This window comes from Lepidochelys kempii, chromosome 1 (genome assembly GCF_965140265.1).
Source record: "Lepidochelys kempii isolate rLepKem1 chromosome 1, rLepKem1.hap2, whole genome shotgun sequence".
In the NCBI taxonomy this organism is placed as follows: Eukaryota; Metazoa; Chordata; order Testudines; family Cheloniidae; genus Lepidochelys; species Lepidochelys kempii.
Genome location: NC_133256.1, coordinates 203,240,395 through 203,261,396, shown reverse-complemented (window position 1 = coordinate 203,261,396; position 21,002 = coordinate 203,240,395). Strand labels below are relative to the sequence as shown.

General features: G+C 46.6%; 1 protein-coding gene across 3 annotated transcripts in view; it reads left to right on the top strand.

Moving 5' to 3' along the window:
- Positions 1 to 21,002, top strand: part of B4GALT4 (beta-1,4-galactosyltransferase 4) — a 103,319-nt gene that overhangs the window by 17,890 nt on the left and 64,427 nt on the right. The window lies entirely within an intron of this gene.

Genomic DNA, 21,002 nt, shown 5'->3' with positions numbered 1-21,002 from the left:
GTGAACTGCAAGAATGGGGCAGACAATCTTCATAAAGCTGGTGGATATTCCAATACCCAGATTTACCAAGCCAGCATAAAACAGCTTCTTTATTACTTCACTGGTTACTCAGAAGTCCAAACAACACAGTTCCCTTAAAATGATCCAGCCTCAGGCCTCAATCCAGGTACTCACATCAAATATGATGAAAATTTCTGTAAATCTTATTTCATCATATAAAAGAAACGGTTCTACCCCAATCCCAAAGGATTGGACACATTACCTCCCAGGTTATTGAATATTCCAGATCTTACCCAAATACACGTTACAGCCAATTCTTATTAACTAAACTAAAATTTATTAAAAAAACATGACATGAATTCAGTTCATTTAGGTGCAGATTCATAGCAGAGATGGTGAGCTTTGTGGTTGCAAAGAGTTCCTTTAGAATTCAATTCATAGGTCATATTTCAATGTCCAAATCTCATATTCAGGGTTTACCAGCAAAAGTGGGACCTCAGTCTTGCGACTCAAACTTCCCCTGACGAAGCCTAACCAGATCTGAGATGACAGAATCAGGACCCAAGGATCTTTTATACAATTGCATGTCTTTTGACAAGTTGGAATTCCTCAGGGAACAAAGGATGACTTTGAAGGAGATCCATAACGGGTACTTAGCTATATGAATTAACATAAGGCCATTCGCTTGTTCCTCCACCATTCACAGTACGTTTCAAAGAGAGATGAATACCGAGATATTCCATGTTTACAATTCATTTAAATGATAGGATCTTCTTTTGATCTCTGAATTATCAGAATACAGCATAGACAGGTAGGGACTGTTGATTACATTGTGGACCCTACTCATACATATGTAAATGCACAAAAAAACATTATCTCCTCACATGTCTTCTGTGGGTTATTTATTTTGCAGGATGTTTAACCCTTTCTAGCCAGGCGTCACACCCCCAATGTGAAACTGGTGTGGCAGAGCGAAAATAGAGCTCCTGGATACACCTTAATGACCTCCCAACATTGATCTGAGCTGTGTTTATATTGAGTTCTTTGTAAGGTGCACCAAATTATTGATGCATGCTTTGGCCCCAGCCAAAAACTTAGTCCATACTTTGTGAAACAATTTAGTGATTCCAGGGTTTGGTCTATGTGTTGACTTAACATAGCCATTAACGTTCTTCAGAGAGCACTTACTCTGGCATTCAGACATGAAGGCTGCGAGGTGTTGTACCTCAGTTTCCCTTTGTGCACAGCAGTTCAAGCTTGTAGTGGTTTTTCTGTCCTAGAATGTTTTAGAAATATGTCTATGCATTAGCTGTGAAGCCTCAGCCTTATTAGGCTTTTTAGCACAAGGTGTGTTGTCATGTAATGAGACAGTATAACCATGAAGGCCTTCACAATATAATGAGTTCTTATGCATCACTCCCAACATCTTCACTGGTTTTTCCAAAAAACCATGCACATTGTACATTTTTCACTTTGTGTGAGATCCTTACAGTGTGTATGATAACACCCATTTTTTCATGTTCTGTGTGTATATAAATCTCCTCACTGTATTTTACACTGAATGCATCCAAAGAAGTGAGCTGTAGCTCATGAAAGCTTATGCTCAAATAAATTGGTTAGTCTCTAAGCCCTGGTTTACACTAGGACTTTAGGTCGAATTTAGCAGCATTAAATCGATGTAAACCTGCACCTGTCCACACGATGAAGCCCTTTATTTTGACTTAAAGGGCTCTTAAAATCGATTTCCTTACTCCACCCCTGACAAGTGGATTAGCGCTTAAATCGGCCTTGCCGGCTCGAATTTGGGGTACTGTGGACACAATTCGACGGTATTGGCCTCCGGCAGCTATCCCAGAGTGCTCCATTGTGACCGCTCTGGACAGCACTCTCAACTCAGATGCACCGGCCAGGTAGACAGGAAAAGAACCGTGAACTTTTGAATCTCATTTCCTGTTTGGCCAGTGTGGCAAGCTGCAGGTGACCATGCAGAGCTCATCAGCAGAGGTGACCATGATGGAGTCCCAGAATCGCAAAAGAGCTCCAGCATGGACCGAACGGGAGGTACGGGATCTGATCGCTGTATGGGGAGAGGAATCCGTGCTATCAGAACTCCGTTCCAGTTTTCGAAATGCCAAAACCTTTGTGAAAATCTCCCAGGGCATGAAGGACAGAGGCCATAACAGGGACCCGAAGCAGTGCCGCGTGAAACTGAAGGAGCTGAGGCAAGCCTACCAGAAAACCAGAGAGGCGAACGGCCACTCCGGGTCAGAGCCCCAAACATGCCGCTTCTATGATGAGCTGCATGCCATTTTAGGGGGTTCAGCCACCACTACCCCAGCCATGTTATTTGACTCTTTCAATGGAGATGGAGGCAATACGGAAGCAGGTTTTGGGGACGAAGAAGATGATGATGATGATGAGGTTGTAGATAGCTCACAGCAAGCAAGCGGAGAAACCGGTTTTCCCGACAGCCAGGAACTGTTTCTCACCCTGGACCTGGAGCCAGTACCCCCCGAACCCACCCAAGGCTGCCTCCTGGACCCGGCAGGCGGAGAAGGGACCTCCGGTGGGTGTACCTTTTAAAATACTATACATGGTTTAAAAGCAAGCATCTGAAAGGATTACTTTGCCCTGGCATTCGCGGCTCTCCTGGATGTACTCCCAAAGCCTTTGCAAAAGGTTTCTGGGGAGGGCAGCCTTATTGCGTCCTTCATGGTAGGACACTTTACCACTCCAGGCCAGTAACACGTACTCGGGAATCATTGTAGAACAAAGCATTGCAGTGTATGTTTGCTGGCGTTCAAACAACATCCGTTCTTTATCTCTCTGTGTTATCCTCAGGAGAGTGAGATATAATTAATGGTCACCTGGTTGAAATAGAGTGCTTTTCTTCAGGGGACACTCAGAGGAGCCCATTCCTGCTGGGCTGTTTGCCTGTGGCTAAACAGAAATGTTCCCCGCTGTTAGCCACAGGGAGGAGGGAGGGTTGAGGGGGTAGCCACGCGGTGGGGGGAGGCAAAATGCGACTTTGTAACGAAAGCACATGTGCTATGTATGTAATGTTAACAGCAAGGTTTACCCTGAAAGAGTGTAGCCACTGTTTTATAAAATGTGTCTTTTTAAATACCGCTGTCCCTTTTTTTTTCTCCACCAGCTGTATGTGTTTCAATGATCACAGGATCTTCTCCTTCCCAGAGGCTAGTAAAGCTTAGAAAGAAAAAAAAAACGCACTTGAAATGTTCTCCGAGCTCATGCTGTCCTCCCACACTGACAGAGCACAGACAAATGCGTGGAGGCAAATAATGTCAGAGTGCAGGAAAGCACAAAGTGACCGGGAGGAGAGGTGGCGGGCTGAAGAGAGTAAGTGGCGGGCTGAAGAGAGGGCTGAAGCTCAAATGTGGCGGCAGCGTGATGAGAGGAGGCAGGATTCAATGCTGAGGCTGCAGGAGGGCCAAACCAGTATGCTCCAGTGTATGGTTGAGCTGCAGCAAAGGCAGCTGGAGCACAGACTGCCACTACAGCCCCTGTGTAACCAACCGCCCTCCTCCCCAAGTTCCATAGCCTCCACACCCAGACGCCCAAGAACGCGGTGGGGGGGGCCACTGGCCAACCAGCCACTCCGCCACAGAGGATTGCCCAAAAAAAAGAAGGCTTGCATTCAATAAATTTTAAAGTTGTAAACTTTTAAAGTGCTGTGTGGCATTTTCTTTCCCTCCTTCACTACCCCTCCTTGGCTACCTTGGTAGTCATCCCCCTATTTGTGTGATGAATGAATAAAGAATGCATGAATGTGAAGCAACAATGACTTTATTGCCTCTGCAAGCGGTGATCGAAGGGAGGAGGGGAGGGTGGTTAGCTTACAGGGAAGTAGAGTGAACCAAGGGGTGGCGGGTTTCATCAAGGAGAAACAAACAGAACTTTCACACCGTAGCCTGGCCAGTCATGAAACTGGTTTTCAAAGCTTCTCTGATGCGTACCGTGCCCTCCTGTGCTCTTCTAACCGCCCTGGTGTCTGGCTGTGCGTAACCAGCAGCCAGGCGATTTGCCTCAACCTCCCACCCCGCCATAAACGTCTCCCCCTTACTCTCACAGATATTGTGGAGCGCACAGCAAGCAGTAATAACGGTGGGAATATTGGTTTCACTGAGGTCTAAGCGAGTCAGTAAACTGCGCCAGCGCACTTTTAAACGTCCAAATGCACATTCTACCACCATTCTGCACTTGCTCAGCCTGTAGTTGAACAGCTCCTGACGACTGTCCAGGGTGCCTGTGTACGGCTTCATGAGCCATGGCATTAAGGGGTAGGCTGGGTCCCCAAGGATACATATAGGCATTTCAACATCCCCAACAGTTATTTTCTGGTCTGGGAATAAAGTCCCTTCCTGCAGCTTTTGAAACAGACCAGAGTTCCTGAAGATGCGAGCGTCATGTACCTTTCCCGGCCATCCCACATTGATGTTGGTGAAACATCCCTTGTGATCCACCAGAACTTGCAGCACTATTGAAAAGTACCCCTTGCAGTTTATGTACTCGGCGGCTTGGTGCTCCGGTGCCAAGATAGGAATATGGGTTCCGTCTATGGCCCCACCACAGTTAGGGAATCCCATTGCAGCAAAGCCATCCACTATGACCTGCACATTTCCCAGGGTCACTACCCTTGATATCAGCAGATCTTTGATTGTGTTGGCTACTTGCATCACAGCAGCCCCAACAGTAGATTTGCCCACTCCAAATTGATTCCCAACTGACCGGTAGCTGTCTGGCGTTGCAAGCTTCCAGAGGGCTATCGCCACTCGCTTGTGAACTGTGAGGGCTGCTCTCATCTTGGTATTCATGCGCCTCAGGGCAGGGGAAAGCAAGTCACAAAGTTCCATGAAAGTGCCCTTACGCATGCGAAAGTTTCGCAGCCACTGGGAATCGTCCCAGACCTGCAACACTATGCGGTCCCACCAGTCTGTGCTTGTTTCCCGAGCCCAGAATCGGCGTTCCACAGCATGAACCTGCCCCATTAGCACAATGATGCATGCATTGGCAGGGCCCATGCTTTCAGAGAAATCTGTGCCCATGTCCTGATCACTCACGTGACCGCGCTGACGTCGCCTCCTCGCCCGGTATCGCTTTGCCAGGTTCTGGTGCTGCATATACTGCTGGATAATGCATGTGGTGTTTAATGTGCTCCTAATTGCCAAAGTGAGCTGAGCGGCCTCCATGCTTGCCTTGGTATGGCGTCCGCACAGAAAAAAGGCGCGGAACGATTGTCTGCCGTTGCTCTGACGGAGGGAGGGGCGACTGACGACACGGCTTACAGGGTTGGCTTCAGGGAGCTAAAATCAACAAAGGGGGTGGCTTTACATCAAGGAGTATTTCAGGCAGGACTTCACGGAGGGTTCCAATAAGAAATGGTGCACCTAAGTTATTGTTCTTATTGGAACAAGGAGGTTAGCCTGGCCTCTGATTGATACATGGCTAGATTTACCTCGCTGCACCTTCTCTTTGAGTGACTGCAGTGTAACCTAGAGGAATGAGTCCCCTAGACGGGGGAGGAGGCAAATGAGTACAAAACAAATCTGGTCTATTTCTTGTTTTGATCCACTCCATCTATCTTTTACATCTTTGGCTGGCAGCAGACGGTGCAGAAGGACTGCATGCCATCCACATCTCATGGCTGCTCAGCAGAAGATGGTGCAGTAGGACTGCTAGCCATCCTCATCTCTTGCCTGCCCGGCAGAAGATGGTACAGTACGACTGCTAGCAATCTGTATCGCCTGCCTGCTCACCATAAGACGGTTCAATAGGACTGACTGCAGGACTAAAGAGAATGACCTGGTCAAGTCACTCCAAATTTAGTCCCTGCGCCCATGTCTGCCCAGGCGCTCCCAGCTGATGTGGCCAGGAGCACCTCGGACACGACAAGGACGGCTACCAGTCGTATTGCACCGTCTGCTGCCAGAAGGCAATGGGTTGCTGCTACTGTGTAGCAATGCCGTACCGTGTCTGCCAGCACCCAGGAGACATATGGTGACGGTTACCTGAGCAGGCTCCATGCTTGCCGTGGTATGGCGTCTGCACAGGTAACTCAGGAAAAAAGGCGCGAACCGATTGTCTGCCCTTGCTTTCACGGAGGGAGGGAGGGAAGGGGGGCCTGACGATATGTATCCAGAACCACCCGCGACAATGTTTTAGCCCCATCAGGCATTGGGATCTCAACCCAGAATTCCAATGGGCAGCGGAGACTGCGGGAACTGTGGGATAGCTATCCACAGTGCAACGCTCCGGAAGTCGACTCTAGCCTTGGTACTGTGGAAGCACTCCGCTGAGTTAATGCACTTAATGCACTTAGAGCATTTTCTGTGGGGACACACACACTCGAATATATAAAACCGATTTCTAAAAAACCAACTTCTATAAATTCGACCTTATTCCGTAGTGTAGACATACCCAAAGATGCCACAAGTACTCCTTTTCTTTTTGCGAATACAGACTAACATGGCTGCTACTCTGAAACCTATCATTGTACATTTTACAGTTCTTACTATCAGCAACAAGTTAGTTACAATCTTTAGCAATAACATCAGGTTTATCACAAGTGTACATTTATAATTATTTTTGTCATGCCAAGTCTTTGGTTTAGACAGATTATTCTTTAGGTCAGCTTGTTCAATGTCCTTCTTGAATCTTTGTTAGCTTTTTCTTGACCTCAGGGTCTTCCTTAACATAGACTTTCAGTTTAACCACTTCCTTGATGTTTTGGTATTTTAGGGTTAATCTGTGGCTTTTTGCAAGGTTTAATCCTTCCTTTCCTCCCTGCCCAGTAGGGTCAAAATCTGAACTCTTTGGTGTAACAGAATCCATTGGCTGGCTGGGTACGTCCTCTTTGCTAATGGCTTTGGGCAAGTCTTTCTCTCCCAGTCAGTCAGGTAATTTGCATCAACACAGACACTAGCTTGTTTTCTATTTTTTAGATCCTCAAGTTTTACCAATTCCAAGGCTGGACTCTGTCTTAAAGAGATACCATCCATTTTCACTAGCATGTTAGACCTAATGTTCCTTTGTCCTTCCATTACCAACCTCTGCTTCCACATGGAATTAAATGTCTACAAATCATGTCCAAAATATCTAGAGATAAGAGTTTGCCTGCTCTGCCCTGCATCCTTGTAACCCAATCTTTCCTCAGTACCTGAGTCACAGACTGCTTACTTAAAGAATCAACATGGAGACATTCATGTTCCAACAACATTGTCTCCCCAACAAGCGGGTTAAGGTGATAGTGCTGTTTAAACTCCCTAACAATTTTTATTCCATCTGAAATCTCCGCAAAGCTATCCACAATGGATTTTTTTCAAAACAAATTCAGTGGATTCATTTTCATTTGAAAGACTTTGGCCACTAGGCACCAACACGCTTTCCTCAGAAGAGAGACTGTTTACTACCAACAGTCGTCCATCAAGAGTCATGGAAACAATTCCTTTTCACAGACTTCAAAGACTTCACCAAGAAATTCCTTTCCTTCTGCAATATCATGCTCTGCAACAGGTTCTTTCTGAGCTTTATTTATGTCCAGAACCAGCTTTGGCACAACAGACAAATCACCAAACTCTTTTTGAGTTTCACATACATCCAGAATTACCTCTGGCCCATCAGGAGGATTTTCACACAACTCCCTTTCAGGTAAACTGCTAGACTTCCTTGTCACAAGATTAGAAGCATTCTCCTCCTTGTTACAAGTTGCCACACTGTCAGTGGCTAACATAGTCAAATCACCTTCATGCTTTCCTTGTGCCCTGGCTATGATATCACCCTGATCAGACAAGGTTGTCATATCTTTACTCAGCATCTCACTAGCAATATGCAAAATAGGAGCACCAGAACTGCTTGGTCTGTGGGAGCTATTTGTGACCTCAACTGGATGCAACCCAGTAGCAATGTCATCATCCCTACAGATACAAATTTTGGACCACTTCCTTCCTGGGCTTTAGTTGTATCCAGAACCAACTTTGGGTCAACTGATAAATTTTCAACTGTCATAGGCTGACAGGCTTCTTCTCTCTGCTCTACAGACAGAAAAAAGCTGAAGAAACATTCCCCTTTAACAGACAAAGAGCTTGGGATATCATTTCCCTTGTCCCAGCACACATGGCTGTTCACAGACAATTGCTTGGAGATTGGGGTAGCTCCCTTCAGAGGCAAGTCATTACCCCTAACACACACAGGAACATTTCCTTCACTGTCACAATTCTCTACACTGGTAACAGGTAAGGTATATGGATACTCATGTTCCACTAACCTTGCCTTCCCAAACTGCTGATTAGACAAAGCTGCCTATGCTCATCTAAACTTACTTTGCTTTCCCCTCCCTTAGCAGTTTAGCTGTTGTTTTCCACAAATAGAGTCTTATTACACTGGGCTACTTTAAGCACATCACTTTTACCTGGGTCAGGCTTACTTTCCCAAGCTTTACTAGCCAACAATTTATCACTCACCAAGAATGTACCCCTTCCTTCCTCAGTTAGGGCTTTAACCTGATGACCAATTTTAATTTGCTCTAGAGAAACATCTTCCTGAGCCTTATCTAATGCCAGATTCACTTCTGAGATACCAGACAGACACTCCAAAATTTTTTCCACATATGCACTGCTTCTTTGCACAGATAAATAGCTATCTTCCTCAGACAGACATTTGGAGAAACCCTCCATAGGCAAATCCTTGCCCCTAGTAGACACAGGCTCAGGATTATTTCTTCGCTGTGACTGGTTTATGTCATCAACTTGACTGAACAAAGTTTTAATATCATCCCCAATCAAAAGATCCTTACGCAATAACTTTCTTACCCCAGCTGTAACTTCATGTTTAACACCATTCCATTCAAGATGGATTCTGGCTAAAGGCATACTTACAGTAAACTCACAAAAAGAAAAGGAGTACTTGTGGCACCTTAGAGACTAACCAATTTATTTGAGCATGAGCTTTCGTGAGCTACAGCTCACAGAGGATTACAATATTCACAATGACAGGTTTCAGAGTAACAGCCGTGTTAGTCTGTATTCGCAAAAAGAAAAGGAGTATTTGTGGCACCTTAGAGACTAACCAATTTATTTGAGCATGAGCTTTCGTGAGCTACAGCTCACTTCATCGGATGCATACCGTGGAAACTGCAGCAGACTTTATGTACACACAGAGATCATAAAACAATACCTCCTCCCACCCCACTGTCCTGCTGGTAATAGCTTATCTAAAGTGATCATCAAGTTGGGCCATTTCCAGCACAAATCCAGGTTTTCTCACCCTCCACCCCCCACACACACAAACTCACTCTCCTGCTGGCAATAGCCCATCCAAAGTGATAACTCTCTACACAATGTGCATGAAAATCAAGGTGGGCCATTTCCTGCACAAATCCAGGTTCTCTCACCCCCCCACCCCCCTCCAAAAAACACACACACAAACTCACTCTCCTGCTGGCAATAGCTCATCCAAAGCGACCACTCCCCCCACAACGTGCATGACAATCAAGGTGGGCCATTTCCAGCACAAATCCAGGTTTTCTCACCCCCCCCCACCCCCATACACACACAAACTTACTCTCCTGCTGGCAATAGCTCATCCAAACTGACCACTCTCCAAGTTTAAATCCAAGTTTAACCAGAACGTCGGGGGGTGGGGGTAGGAAAAAACAAGGGGAAATAGGCTACCTTGCATAATGACTTAGCCACTCCCAGTCTCTATTTAAGCCTAAATTAATAGTATCCAATTTGCAAATGAATTCCAATTCAGCAGTTTCTCGCTGGAGTCTGGATTTGAAGTTTTTTTGTTTTAAGATAGCGACCTTCATGTCTGTGATTGCGTGACCAGAGAGATTGAAGTGTTCTCTGACTGGTTTATGAATGTTATAATTCTTGACATCTGATTTGTGTCCATTTATTCTTTTACGTAGAGACTGTCCAGTTTGACCAATGTAAATGGCAGAGGGGCATTGCTGGCACATGATGGCATATATCACATTGGTGGATGTGCAGGTGAACAAGCCTCTGATAGTGTGGCTGATGTTATTAGGCCCTGTGATGGTGTCCCCTGAATAGATATGTGGGCACAGTTAGCAACGGGCTTTGTTGCAAGGATAAGTTCCTGGGTTAGTGGTTCTGTTGTGTGGTATGTGGTTGTTGGTGAGTATTTGCTTCAGGTTGCGGGGCTGTCTGTAGGCAAGGTTTGTGAGAGTGTTGGGTCATCCTTTAGGATAGGTTGTAGGTCCTTAATAATGCGTTGGAGGGGTTTTAGTTGGGGGCTGAAGGTGACGGTTAGTGGCGTTCTGTTATTTTCTTTGTTAGGCCTGTCCTGTAGTAGGTAACTTCTGGGAACTCTTCTGGCTCTATCAATCTGTTTCTTCACTTCCGCAGGTGGGTATTGCAGTTGTAAGAAAGCTTGACAGAGATCTTGTAGGTGTTTGTCTCTGTCTGAGGGGTTGGAGCAAATGCGGTTGTATCGCAGAGCTTGGCTGTAGACGATGGATCGTGTGGTGTGGTCAGGGTGAAAGCTGGAGGCATGTGGGTAGGAATAGCGGTCAGTAGGTTTCCGGTATAGGGTGGTGTTTATGTGACCATTGTTTATTAGCACTGTAGTGTCCAGGAAGTGGATCTCTTGTGTGGACTGGACCAGGCTGAGGTTGATGGTGGGATGGAAGTTGTTGAAATCATGGTGGAATTCCTCAAGGGCTTCTTTTCCATGGGTCCAGATGATGAAGATGTCATCAATATAGCGCAAGTAGAGTAGGGGCTTTAGGGGACGAGAGCTGAGGAAGCGTTGTTCTAAATCAGCCATAAAAATGTTGGCATACTGTGGGGCCATGTGGGTACCCATAGCAGTGCCGCTGATATGAAGGTATACATTGTCCCCAAATGTAAAATAGTTATGGGTGAGGACAAAGTCACAAAGTTCAGTCACCAGGTTAGCCGTGACATTATCGGGGATAGTGTTCTTGACGGCTTGTAGTCCATCTTTGTGTGGAATGTTGGTGTAGAGGGCTTCTACATCCATAGTGGCCAGGATGGTGCTATCAGGAAGATCACCGATGGATTGAAGTTTCCTCAGGAAGTCAGTGGTGTCTCGAAGGTAGCTGGGAGTGCTGGTAGCATAGGGCCTGAGGAGGGAGTCTACATAACCAGACAATCCTGCTGTCAGGGTGCCAATGCCTGAGATGATGGGGCGCCCAGGATTTCCAGGTTTATGGATCTTGGGTAGTAGATAGAATATCCCAGGTCGGGGTTCCAGGGGTGTGTCTGTGCGGATTTGATCTTGTGCTTTTTCAGGAAGTTTCTTGAGCAAATGCTGTAGTTGCTTTTGGTAACTCTCAGTGGGATCAGAGGGTAATGGCTTGTAGAAAGTGGTGTTGGAGAGCTGCCGAGCAGCCTCTTGTTCATATTCCGACCTATTCATGATGACAACAGCACTTCCTTTGTCAGCCTTTTTTGATTATGATGTCAGAGTTGTTTCTGAGGCTGTGGATGGCATTGCGTTCCGCATGGCTGAGGTTATGGGGCAAGTGATGCTGCTTTTCCACAATTTCAGCCCGTGCACGTCAGCGGAAGCACTCTATGTAGAAGTCCAGTCTGCTGTTTCGAAAACAGGGAAAGATTAAGAATGAGCTCTCAAAAATGGATACTCTCATAAAAAACCAACCTTCCACACAAACTTCCTCGTGGCTGGATTTTACTAAAACTAGACAAGCCATTTACAACGCACACTTTGCTTCTCTGCAAAAGAAAAAGGACACTAAACTTTCTAAACTACTACATGCTACAAGGGGCCACAGCAATGGTTCCCTCAACCCACCTAGCAATATTGTTAACCTATCCAACTATACTCTCAGCCCAGCAGAAGCAGCTGTCCTATCTCGGGGCCTCTCCTTCTGCCCCTCCACCCCCACAAACATGATACAGTTCTGTGGTGACCTAGAATCCTATTTTCGACGTCTCCGACTCAAGGAATATTTCCAAAATACCTCTGAACAACATACTAATCCACAGAGGCCTCCCTACCAACACTACAGAAAGAAGGATTCTAGGTGGACTCTTCCTGAAGGTCGAAACAGCAGACTGGACTTCTACATAGAGTGCTTCCGCCGACGTGCACGGGCTGAAATTGTGGAAAAGCAGCATCACTTGCCCCATAACCTCAGCCATGCGGAACGCAATGCCATCCACAGCCTCAGAAACAACTCTGACATCATAATCAAAAAAGGCTGACAAAGGAAGTGCTGTTGTCATCATGAATAGGTCGGAATATGAACAAGAGGCTGCTCGGCAGCTCTCCAACACCACTTTCTACAAGCCATTACCCTCTGACGATCCATCGTCTACAGCCAAGCTCTGCGATACAACCGCATTTGCTCCAACCCCTCAGACAGAGACAAACACCTACAAGATCTCTGTCAAGCTTTCTTACAACTGCAATACCCACCTGCGGAAGTGAAGAAACAGATTGATAGAGCCAGAAGAGTTCCCAGAAGTTACCTACTACAGGACAGGCCTAACAAAGAAAATAACAGAACGCCACTAACCGTCACCTTCAGCCCCCAACTAAAACCCCTCCAACGCATTATTAAGGACCTACAACCTATCCTAAAGGATGACCCAACACTCTCACAAACCTTGCCTACAGACAGCCCCGCAACCTGAAGCAAATACTCACCAACAACCACATACCACACAACAGAACCACTAACCCAGGAACTTATCCTTGCAACAAAGCCCGTTGCTAACTGTGCCCACATATCTATTCAGGGGATACCATCACAGGGCCTAATAACATCAGCCACACTATCAGAGGCTTGTTCACCTGCACATCCACCAATGTGATATATGCCATCATGTGCCAGCAGTGCCCCTCTGCCATTTACATTGGTCAAACTGGACAGTCTCTACGTAAAAGAATAAATGGACACAAATCAGATGTCAAGAATTATAACATTCATAAACTAGTCGGAGAACACTTCAATCTCTCTGGTCACGCAATCACAGACATGAAGGTCGCTATCTTAAAACAAAAAAACTTCAAATCCAGACTCCAGCGAGAAACTGCTGAATTGGAATTCATTTGCAAATTGGATACTATTAATTTAGGCTTAAATAGAGACTGGGAGTGGCTAAGTCATTATGCAAGGTAGCCTATTTCCCCTTGTTTTTTCCTACCCCCCCCCCCGGACGTTCTGGTTAAACTTGGATTTAAACTTGGAGAGTGGTCAGTTTGGATGAGCTATTGCCAGCAGGAGAGTGAGTTTGTGTGTGTGTGTTTTGGAGGGGGTTGGCGGGGTGAGAGAACCTGGATTTGTGCAGGAAATGGCCCACCTTGATTATCATGCACATGTTGTCACTTTGGATGGGCTATAACCAGTAGGAGAGTGAGTTTGTGTGTGGGGGGGTGGAGGGTGAGAAAACCTGGATTTGTGCTGGAAATGGCCCAACTTGATGATCACTTTAGATAAGCTATTACCAGCAGGACAGTGGGGTGGGAGGAGGTATTGTTTTATGATCTCTGTGTGTATATAAAGTCTGCTGCAGTTTCCACGGTATGCATCCGATGAAGTGAGCTGTAGCTCACGAAAGCTCATGCTCAAATAAATTGGTTAGTCTCTAAGGTGCCACAAGTACTCCTTTTCTTTTTGCGAATATTCACAATCTTATTTGGTAAATAATATTCCTCTTTGACAAGATCTGCTGTAACAAGAGTGATGTTAGAAGCTGTAATGTTCCCTGAACAGCTTTTACCATTGATTTTTACATTCTCTGCACAAGTTATGGGGTTACCTTCACCTGACCTCACAGTAAAAGCATTTACATAAAAGGTGGCAGTGTTGGGGTAAATTTGGTCACACACAGTCAACTGCTTAGAGTCAAACAACATACCAACGTTCTTGCAAACTGAATAGATTCTATCCCCATCTTTGTTGTTGAGAGGAGCTGGATTTTCAGGATGATTCAGTTCCTGTTGTTCCTTTATTCTTTTGAGTTGGAGCTTAAGTCTGTCCACTTTTGCCTTAGCTTCTAGTTCCTGCAATCAAATATATGCTATTATTTGTTGATATTCAAAACACAGGTGTTCTCTTTCAGTAGCTTCTCCTTCCATATCAGCTATTTTTTGCTTTTGTTCAAGTTCTAGCAGCTGGTTTCTTATTGCAAGCATTTTCGCTGGGTCTGCTTCCTTATCGCTGGCAATTAACAGATTTTTCAGTACCTGCTCTGGGGCCTTTTTCTTAAAAGACAACCCCCTCTGTGAGCACAATTCTTCCAGGCTTTTTCTGTCAGGATCTTGATCATGAGTCACTCACTGTAACTGATTTTTAACCCTTAATCTCTCCAATATCAAAATTAAATTTTGACAAGCATGGGGTTCTGATCCAAAAACCCAATTAACCTGTGGTAATGTGTGTCCAAGCACAACTATGCCACTGTGACCGGGGTCCTAGTGCGGGCCAGCTGTGGTCACTCAGTTAGGGTGAACTGCAAAGAATGGGGCAGGCAATCCTTATAAAGCTGGTGGATATTCCAATACCTAGATTTACCAAGCCAGCATAAAACAGCTTCTTTATTACCTCACTGGTTACTCAGAAGTCGAAACAACACAGTTCCCTTAAAATGATCCAGCCTCAGGCCTCCATCCAGGTACTCATATTTTCAGATATGAAAATTTCTGTAAATCTTGTTTCATCATAGAAAAGAAAAGGTTCTATCCCAATCCCAAAGGATTGGACATATTATCTCCCAGGTTATTGAATATTCCAGATCTTACCCAAATACACGCTACAGCCAATTCTTATTAACTAAACTAAAATGTATTAAAAAACAAAAGAGAGAGTATGGTTAAAAGATCAATATACATACAGACATGAGTTCAATTCATTTAGGGGCAGAGATGGTGAGCTTTGTGGTTGCAAAGAGTTCCTTTAGAATTCAGTTCATAGGTCATATTTCATATGTCCAAATCTCATATTCGGGGTTTACCAGCATAAGTGGGACCTCAGACTTGCGACTCAAACTTCCCCTGACAAAGCCTAAACAGATCTGAGATGACAGAATCAGGACCCAAGGATCCTTTATACAATTTCATGTCTTTTGACAAGTTGGAATTCCTCAGGGAACAAAAGGTAATTAGGATGACTTTGAAGGAGGTCCATTAACATAAGGCTATTTGCTTGTTCCTCCACCATTCACAGTACATTTCAGAGAGAGATGAATACCATGATATCCCATGTTTACAATTCATTTAAATGATAGGAACTTCTTTTGACCTCTGAATTATCAGAATACAGCATAGACAGGGACTGTTGATTACATTGTGGACCGTACTTATATGTATGTAAATACACAAAATCACAAACATCTCCCCATATGTCTTCTGTGGGTTATTTATTTTGCAGAATGTTTAACCCTTTCTAGCTATGCGTCACAACCACATTTTACAGATGGGAAAAACTGTAACAGACAGAATTAAGCCAACATTTTCAGAAGTAACCTCTCATTTGGAGTGCCTGGAGTTTTTGGATGCCCTAGTTGAAACACCTAAGTCCTGATTTTTTTTCAGAGATGTTGAACAACATACAGCTCCCATTGCCTTTAACTGGGTCTATGGGGGCTCAACAACTCTGAAAACTACACTCAAAGCATCTCGTCCTAAAACCAAGGAACCTAAAGCTCACTCTTCAAAATTTTGGTCTGACTTGTCCATGGTCACATACAGTCAGTGGCAGAGCTGAGAATAGAAGTCAGTTGTCATGACTGGGGCATGGGCAGTCTGACCTAGTGGAGGAGTTGGGTTTGGTCAGATGCCAGGAGGTCAGTCAGAGACAGGGCAGACCAAGAGTCAGGTGTCAGGAGGCAGGCAGGGTCAGGTTACTGGGGTTGGGTGTCAGGTTACTGACAGCAACCAAATAGTGAGGCCAAGGATGAACGAGGGTCGGAAACTGGAGTCTAGGATCTATTGCTAGCAGGGTCTGAAGTAGAAGCAGGGAGGTTGCTCAGACTGCTCCCCATCATCGCTTCCTGGTTTTATATACTGGTATCAGCCCACCCGGTGGCTATCAGGGGCTGCCAGTCAGGTCCTTTGGGGAAAGTACTTCCTGCTAAGTCTAGTTTTGTGGGGTCCTCCCAAGCACACCTAGCCCAAGCCTCTAGTGGTGATGTGGAGGCATCAGTAGCCCAGAAAACCCATGGTCTGAGATTCTAGCCTTGCAGGTTCTTACACCAGGAGTCTTGGGTAAAAACAACGTAGGCTTGTCTACATGAACATTAAGGGCAGCTCTGCACTTAAAGCTGCTGTAGCGGTTTAGTGAAGATGGTAGTGCGCAGATGGGAGAGGTTCTCCCATCGGCGTAGTTAATCCACCTCCGTGAGAGGTGGTAACTACGTCGACAGGAGAATCTCTCCTGTTGACGTAGCACAGTCCATCCCAGGGGTTAGGTAGGTATCACTGTGCTGCTCAGGGATGTGGATTTTTTCACACCCCTGAGCGATGTAGTTATATTGATGTAAGTTTGAAATGTACACCTGGCCTTAGTTTGCAGCAAGCTGGGTGTGACTTTACCCCATACTAACCAGCTCTGGCCTAACTGTCCATGAGGACACTGCTGACATGCATTAATAGTTTGTTAGGTTTGATCTAGTCCTCTTTGAAATGGGACTAAGTCAAAGCTCACTAACAAACTGTTAATGTATGTCAGCAAAATCCACACAAATTGTTAGTGCATGGCTGGCTAGTGTGAGGTAGAGTCACACCCTAGCTTGCTGCAAACTGATTGTTCATATAGACAAGTGCTATATCTCACTGAATCTGCCAGGGCTGTCGGAGTGCACTTGAAGAGAAGTATGTAGCGCAAAACTCTGTCCTTGATGATGTGCCACTGACTGACTTTCACTAACTGATACTGAGGGCATGTCTGCACTGGCAGAACTACAGCACCGGGAGTTACAGCGCTGCTCAGCGAGCATTGAAAGGAAACCACTGTTGTGTGTTCACACTGTCAGCTGCCTGTGCAATAGCATGTTCACATTTGTGGCACTTGCAGTGGTATTCGGAGCGGTGCACTCTAGGCAGCTATCCCACAGAGCATCTCTTCCTCTTCTGCCGCTAAGAGTTGTGGGAAGGCGGAGGGGGTCGCAGAGCATCTTGGGTCCTCTCTCAGTGCCCTGTGATGAATAGCTTCGCATCCCAGCAATCCCTGGGCTTCTGTCCACATTTGGCACCATCTTTCAACGGTTTCTGTATTACGTGCCCTGCTTCTTTGGGCTGCAGGAATGAATCCCGAACTGTTGACCTACTGGCTGCTTGCTCTGACCAACATGTCATGAGTGGCAGTGGAGTTATTCCTTAAAGTACAAAGGCAAGAGAAGTGCAACATTGATCTCACCACACGTCTTAGCTACGACATGAGATTGCTAGTGGCATTCACGGAGGTGCTGACTACAGTGGAACACCGCTTTTGGGCTCAGGAAACAAGCACTGAGTGGTGGGATCATATCATGATGCACATCTTGGATGATAAACAGTGGTTGCAGAACTTTCAGATGAGGAAAGCCATGTTCATGGGACTGTGTGATGAGCTCGCCCCAACCCTGCGGCACAAGGACATGGGAATGAGAGCTGCCCTGCTGTTCGAGAAGTGGGTGGCTATTGCCATCTGGAAGCTGGCAACTCCAGACTGCTACTGATCGGTTGCTAACCAGTTTGGAGTAGGAAAGTTGACCACTGGACTCGTGGTGACAGAAGTCTGCAGGGCCATTAATCTCATCCTGCTGTGAAAGACCGTGACTCTGGGCAACATGTGTGACATTGTGGATGGCTTTGTACAAATGGGCTTCCCTAACTACGGGGGGGTGGGGGGGGCGGTCAATAGATGGCATGCATATTCCAATTCTGGCACCAGGCCACCTAGCCACCAAGTACATTAATCGCAAGGGGTATTTCTCTATGGTTCTCCAGGCGCTTGTGGATCACCGTGGGCGTTTCACAGACATTAACTCAGGCTGGTCCGGAAAGGTTCATGACACACACATCTTTCAGAACACTGGCCTGTTCAGGAAACTGGAAGCAGGGACTTTCTTCCCAGACCAGAAAATCACCGTAGGGGAAGTCAAAATGCCCGTTTTGATCCTGGGAGACCCTGCCTACCCCTTGATGCCGTGGCTTATGAAGCCATACACAGAGCAACTTGACAGCAACAAGGAGCAGTTTATCAACAGGCTGAACAAGTGCAGAATGACTGTCGACTGTGCTTTTGGCATTTTAAAAGCCCGCTGGCGGTGCCTCTACGGGAAGCTGGACCTGGCCGATGACGATATTCCTATGCTTATAGCTGTGTGCTGTACGCTCCATAATATTTGTGAAGGGAAGGGTGAAAGCTTTACTCAGGGCTGAACCTCTGAGGCTTAGCGCCTGGAGGCTAAGTTTGAACAGCCAGAGACCGGGGCTATTAGAGGGGAGCAGTGCAGGGTCATAAGGATCAGGGATGCCTTGAGGCAGCAATTTGAAGCTCAAAGCCACTGATATTTGTTGCTATACTCAGGAGTGCGGTGCTTGTAATGCTAGGAGGTGATTGGTGCAGACAATGCAATATGTGCGTTTAACATAATTGTATGTTGCTTTGCAGGGCTCTTTTTGCTTTCACTTAGTAGAATGAAGATTGCTTTCAAACCAACAATTCTTTTATTAAAAAACAACAATCAGAGGAGAGAGTCAAACTGAAAAAAACCATCAGCAGTGAGGGGGATGGGGGAAGGGAAGGTCCCAGGAGGAGGAGGAGAAGGGGTCCTGGGATGGCTAAAGATTTGTGTTTTTCCAGGGATCATATCCAACCTTCTCCTTTGGAGTACAATGCAGTGGGTACTATGCTTCAGCAGGGCCAAACTACAGAGGGATGGGTGTTGTGGGTAGTGGGATTCCGCAGTGTTGGACTGTGAGGGGTGAGAAGTGGAATGCCACGGGTATAGACTGGAACCAGGTGATTGATAAGAGGGTGTCTGGAGGGAGCATGAGAAAGAGTTTTGCGACAGCGGCTGCAGGGGAGGGCAGGCACAGATCTGCTCGGTTTGAAGAGCAAGTATCTCCTGGAGCGTGTCTGCTTGGCACTCCATAACCTTTAAGAGCCGCTCTGTGGCTTCATTCTGGCATGCCGCGTTCTCCTTTTGGTCCCTCTTCTCGCTGTCCTACCACTCCTTCAATTCCTGTTTCTTGGCAGTGAAGTGCATCATAACATCATCCAGAAAGTCCTCCTTAGTTCTTCGTGGCCACTTTCTAATTCTGCACAGCCGTTCAGCCGCCAATAGCAAAAAGGGAGGCTGGGCTCCCAAGGTCATCTCTGTGAAGTTTAAACGCAGCATTTTGCAGAAGCAGTATTGTTTGCAACACAGAACACTGATTCAGTGATTTAAAACACCGCCAGTACTCACACACCTGTCACTAACTTGCTGACCTCAGGCAAGCACACATGAGCCACAAGATGAGTAGTGAGTGAGTAGCCACAGGGGCAGGGTAACTCACTTTTCCCAGACCCTGCTGAACACTGGGCATGTGTCTTGTGGGGAGCCAGCACTGTAGAGGGGGCCTCATAATCATTCCTGTCCCCATGCTTTCCACAGGATGTGATCATTATGGAAGATATCTCACTGTTGAGGGTGAGCAGGGACTCAAGAGAGGGTCTTCTCCAAGCCTGCGGCTTTCGCCCTGGCTCCTATGCAGCTCACCTGTGTGCAGCAATGGTCTTCTCTGCCCTCCCCCCAGTCCTGTGATGGCACAGTGGCGTGGGAAAGTTACCATTAATGGGGCAAGAAACAAAGCAGCTCTGCCCAGTATCTCCACAAGAGTTTCCTGGAGCTCTCTGAGGGAGATTCCTGTGAAGTGAGGGAGTCTATCAACAGCCTGTTCTGCCGCTCAGACTAGGCATGCGGTGGGAGACAAGCCTGCTTTCTCCAACCCTCCTTCCCCCCACCAACTCGCTTCAGCTATTCCCAAAATCAAATCCACTTACCAGGGGCCTTCTCTCCTGTTTGCGCGTCGCCAACATCCGACAGCAGTGACTGGCTAGCCTCCTCCGGGGTAGAAAAGAGCTGGCTGTATGCATCTCTGATCTCCGAGTCATCCTCTGAGTCCCCCACTCCACATCCTCCTCCAAGATTTCCTCCTCCTGGCTCAGTCCACTTTCAACTGGCACGTGAGCCACCGAAGTATTCACAGTGGTCTTCGCAGTGGAGGTGGGGTTGCCACAGAGTATCATGTCCAGCTCTTTGTAGAACTGGCAGCTCGTGGGCGCAGCACCGGAGCAGCAGTTTGCCTCCCGCGCCTTGTGGTAGGCGTTCCACAGCTCCTTCACTTTGACCCTGCACTGCAGTATGTCCCGGTGATGGCCCCTTTCTGTCAGGCATCGTGAAATCTGTCCGTAGGTCTCACAGCTCCTATGGCTGGAGCGCAGCTAGGATTGGACAGCCTCCTCTCCCCAAATGCTGATGAGGTAGAGCAGCTCAGCATTGCTCCAAGTGGAGGATTGCCTGCTGCATGGAGCAGGCACGGCCACCTGGAAAGATGTGCTTAGACCACTGCATGGGTCACCGAGCAAACAGGAAGGGGACTTCCAAAATTTCCAAGGAATTTACAAGATGGGGCTGATGGTTGGTCACCTGAGGGCAGGGCAGTAGAGTTTAAACCGATGACCGGAGAGGTGAGAACAGTCCTTGTGGGATACCTCCCAGAGGCCAATTGCAGCACTGTAATCGACCACGGTGTCTACACTGGCACTGCGGTGCTGTAGCCCTGGCGCAGAAATTTGTACTCCCCTCATTGGGGTGGGTTTTTTTAGAGCGTACCAACTGTGCAGTTTCTGTGCACTAAGTGGCTTGGCAGTGTGTACATCTCGGGAGTTGGTGTGTACACCTCAGAAAGCTGCTTTAGTGCGCAGAAACTTGCCAGTATAGACAGGGCCTGAGATAGGTGTAAGAAGTGCATATCTTCGGACACAGTGACAGTGT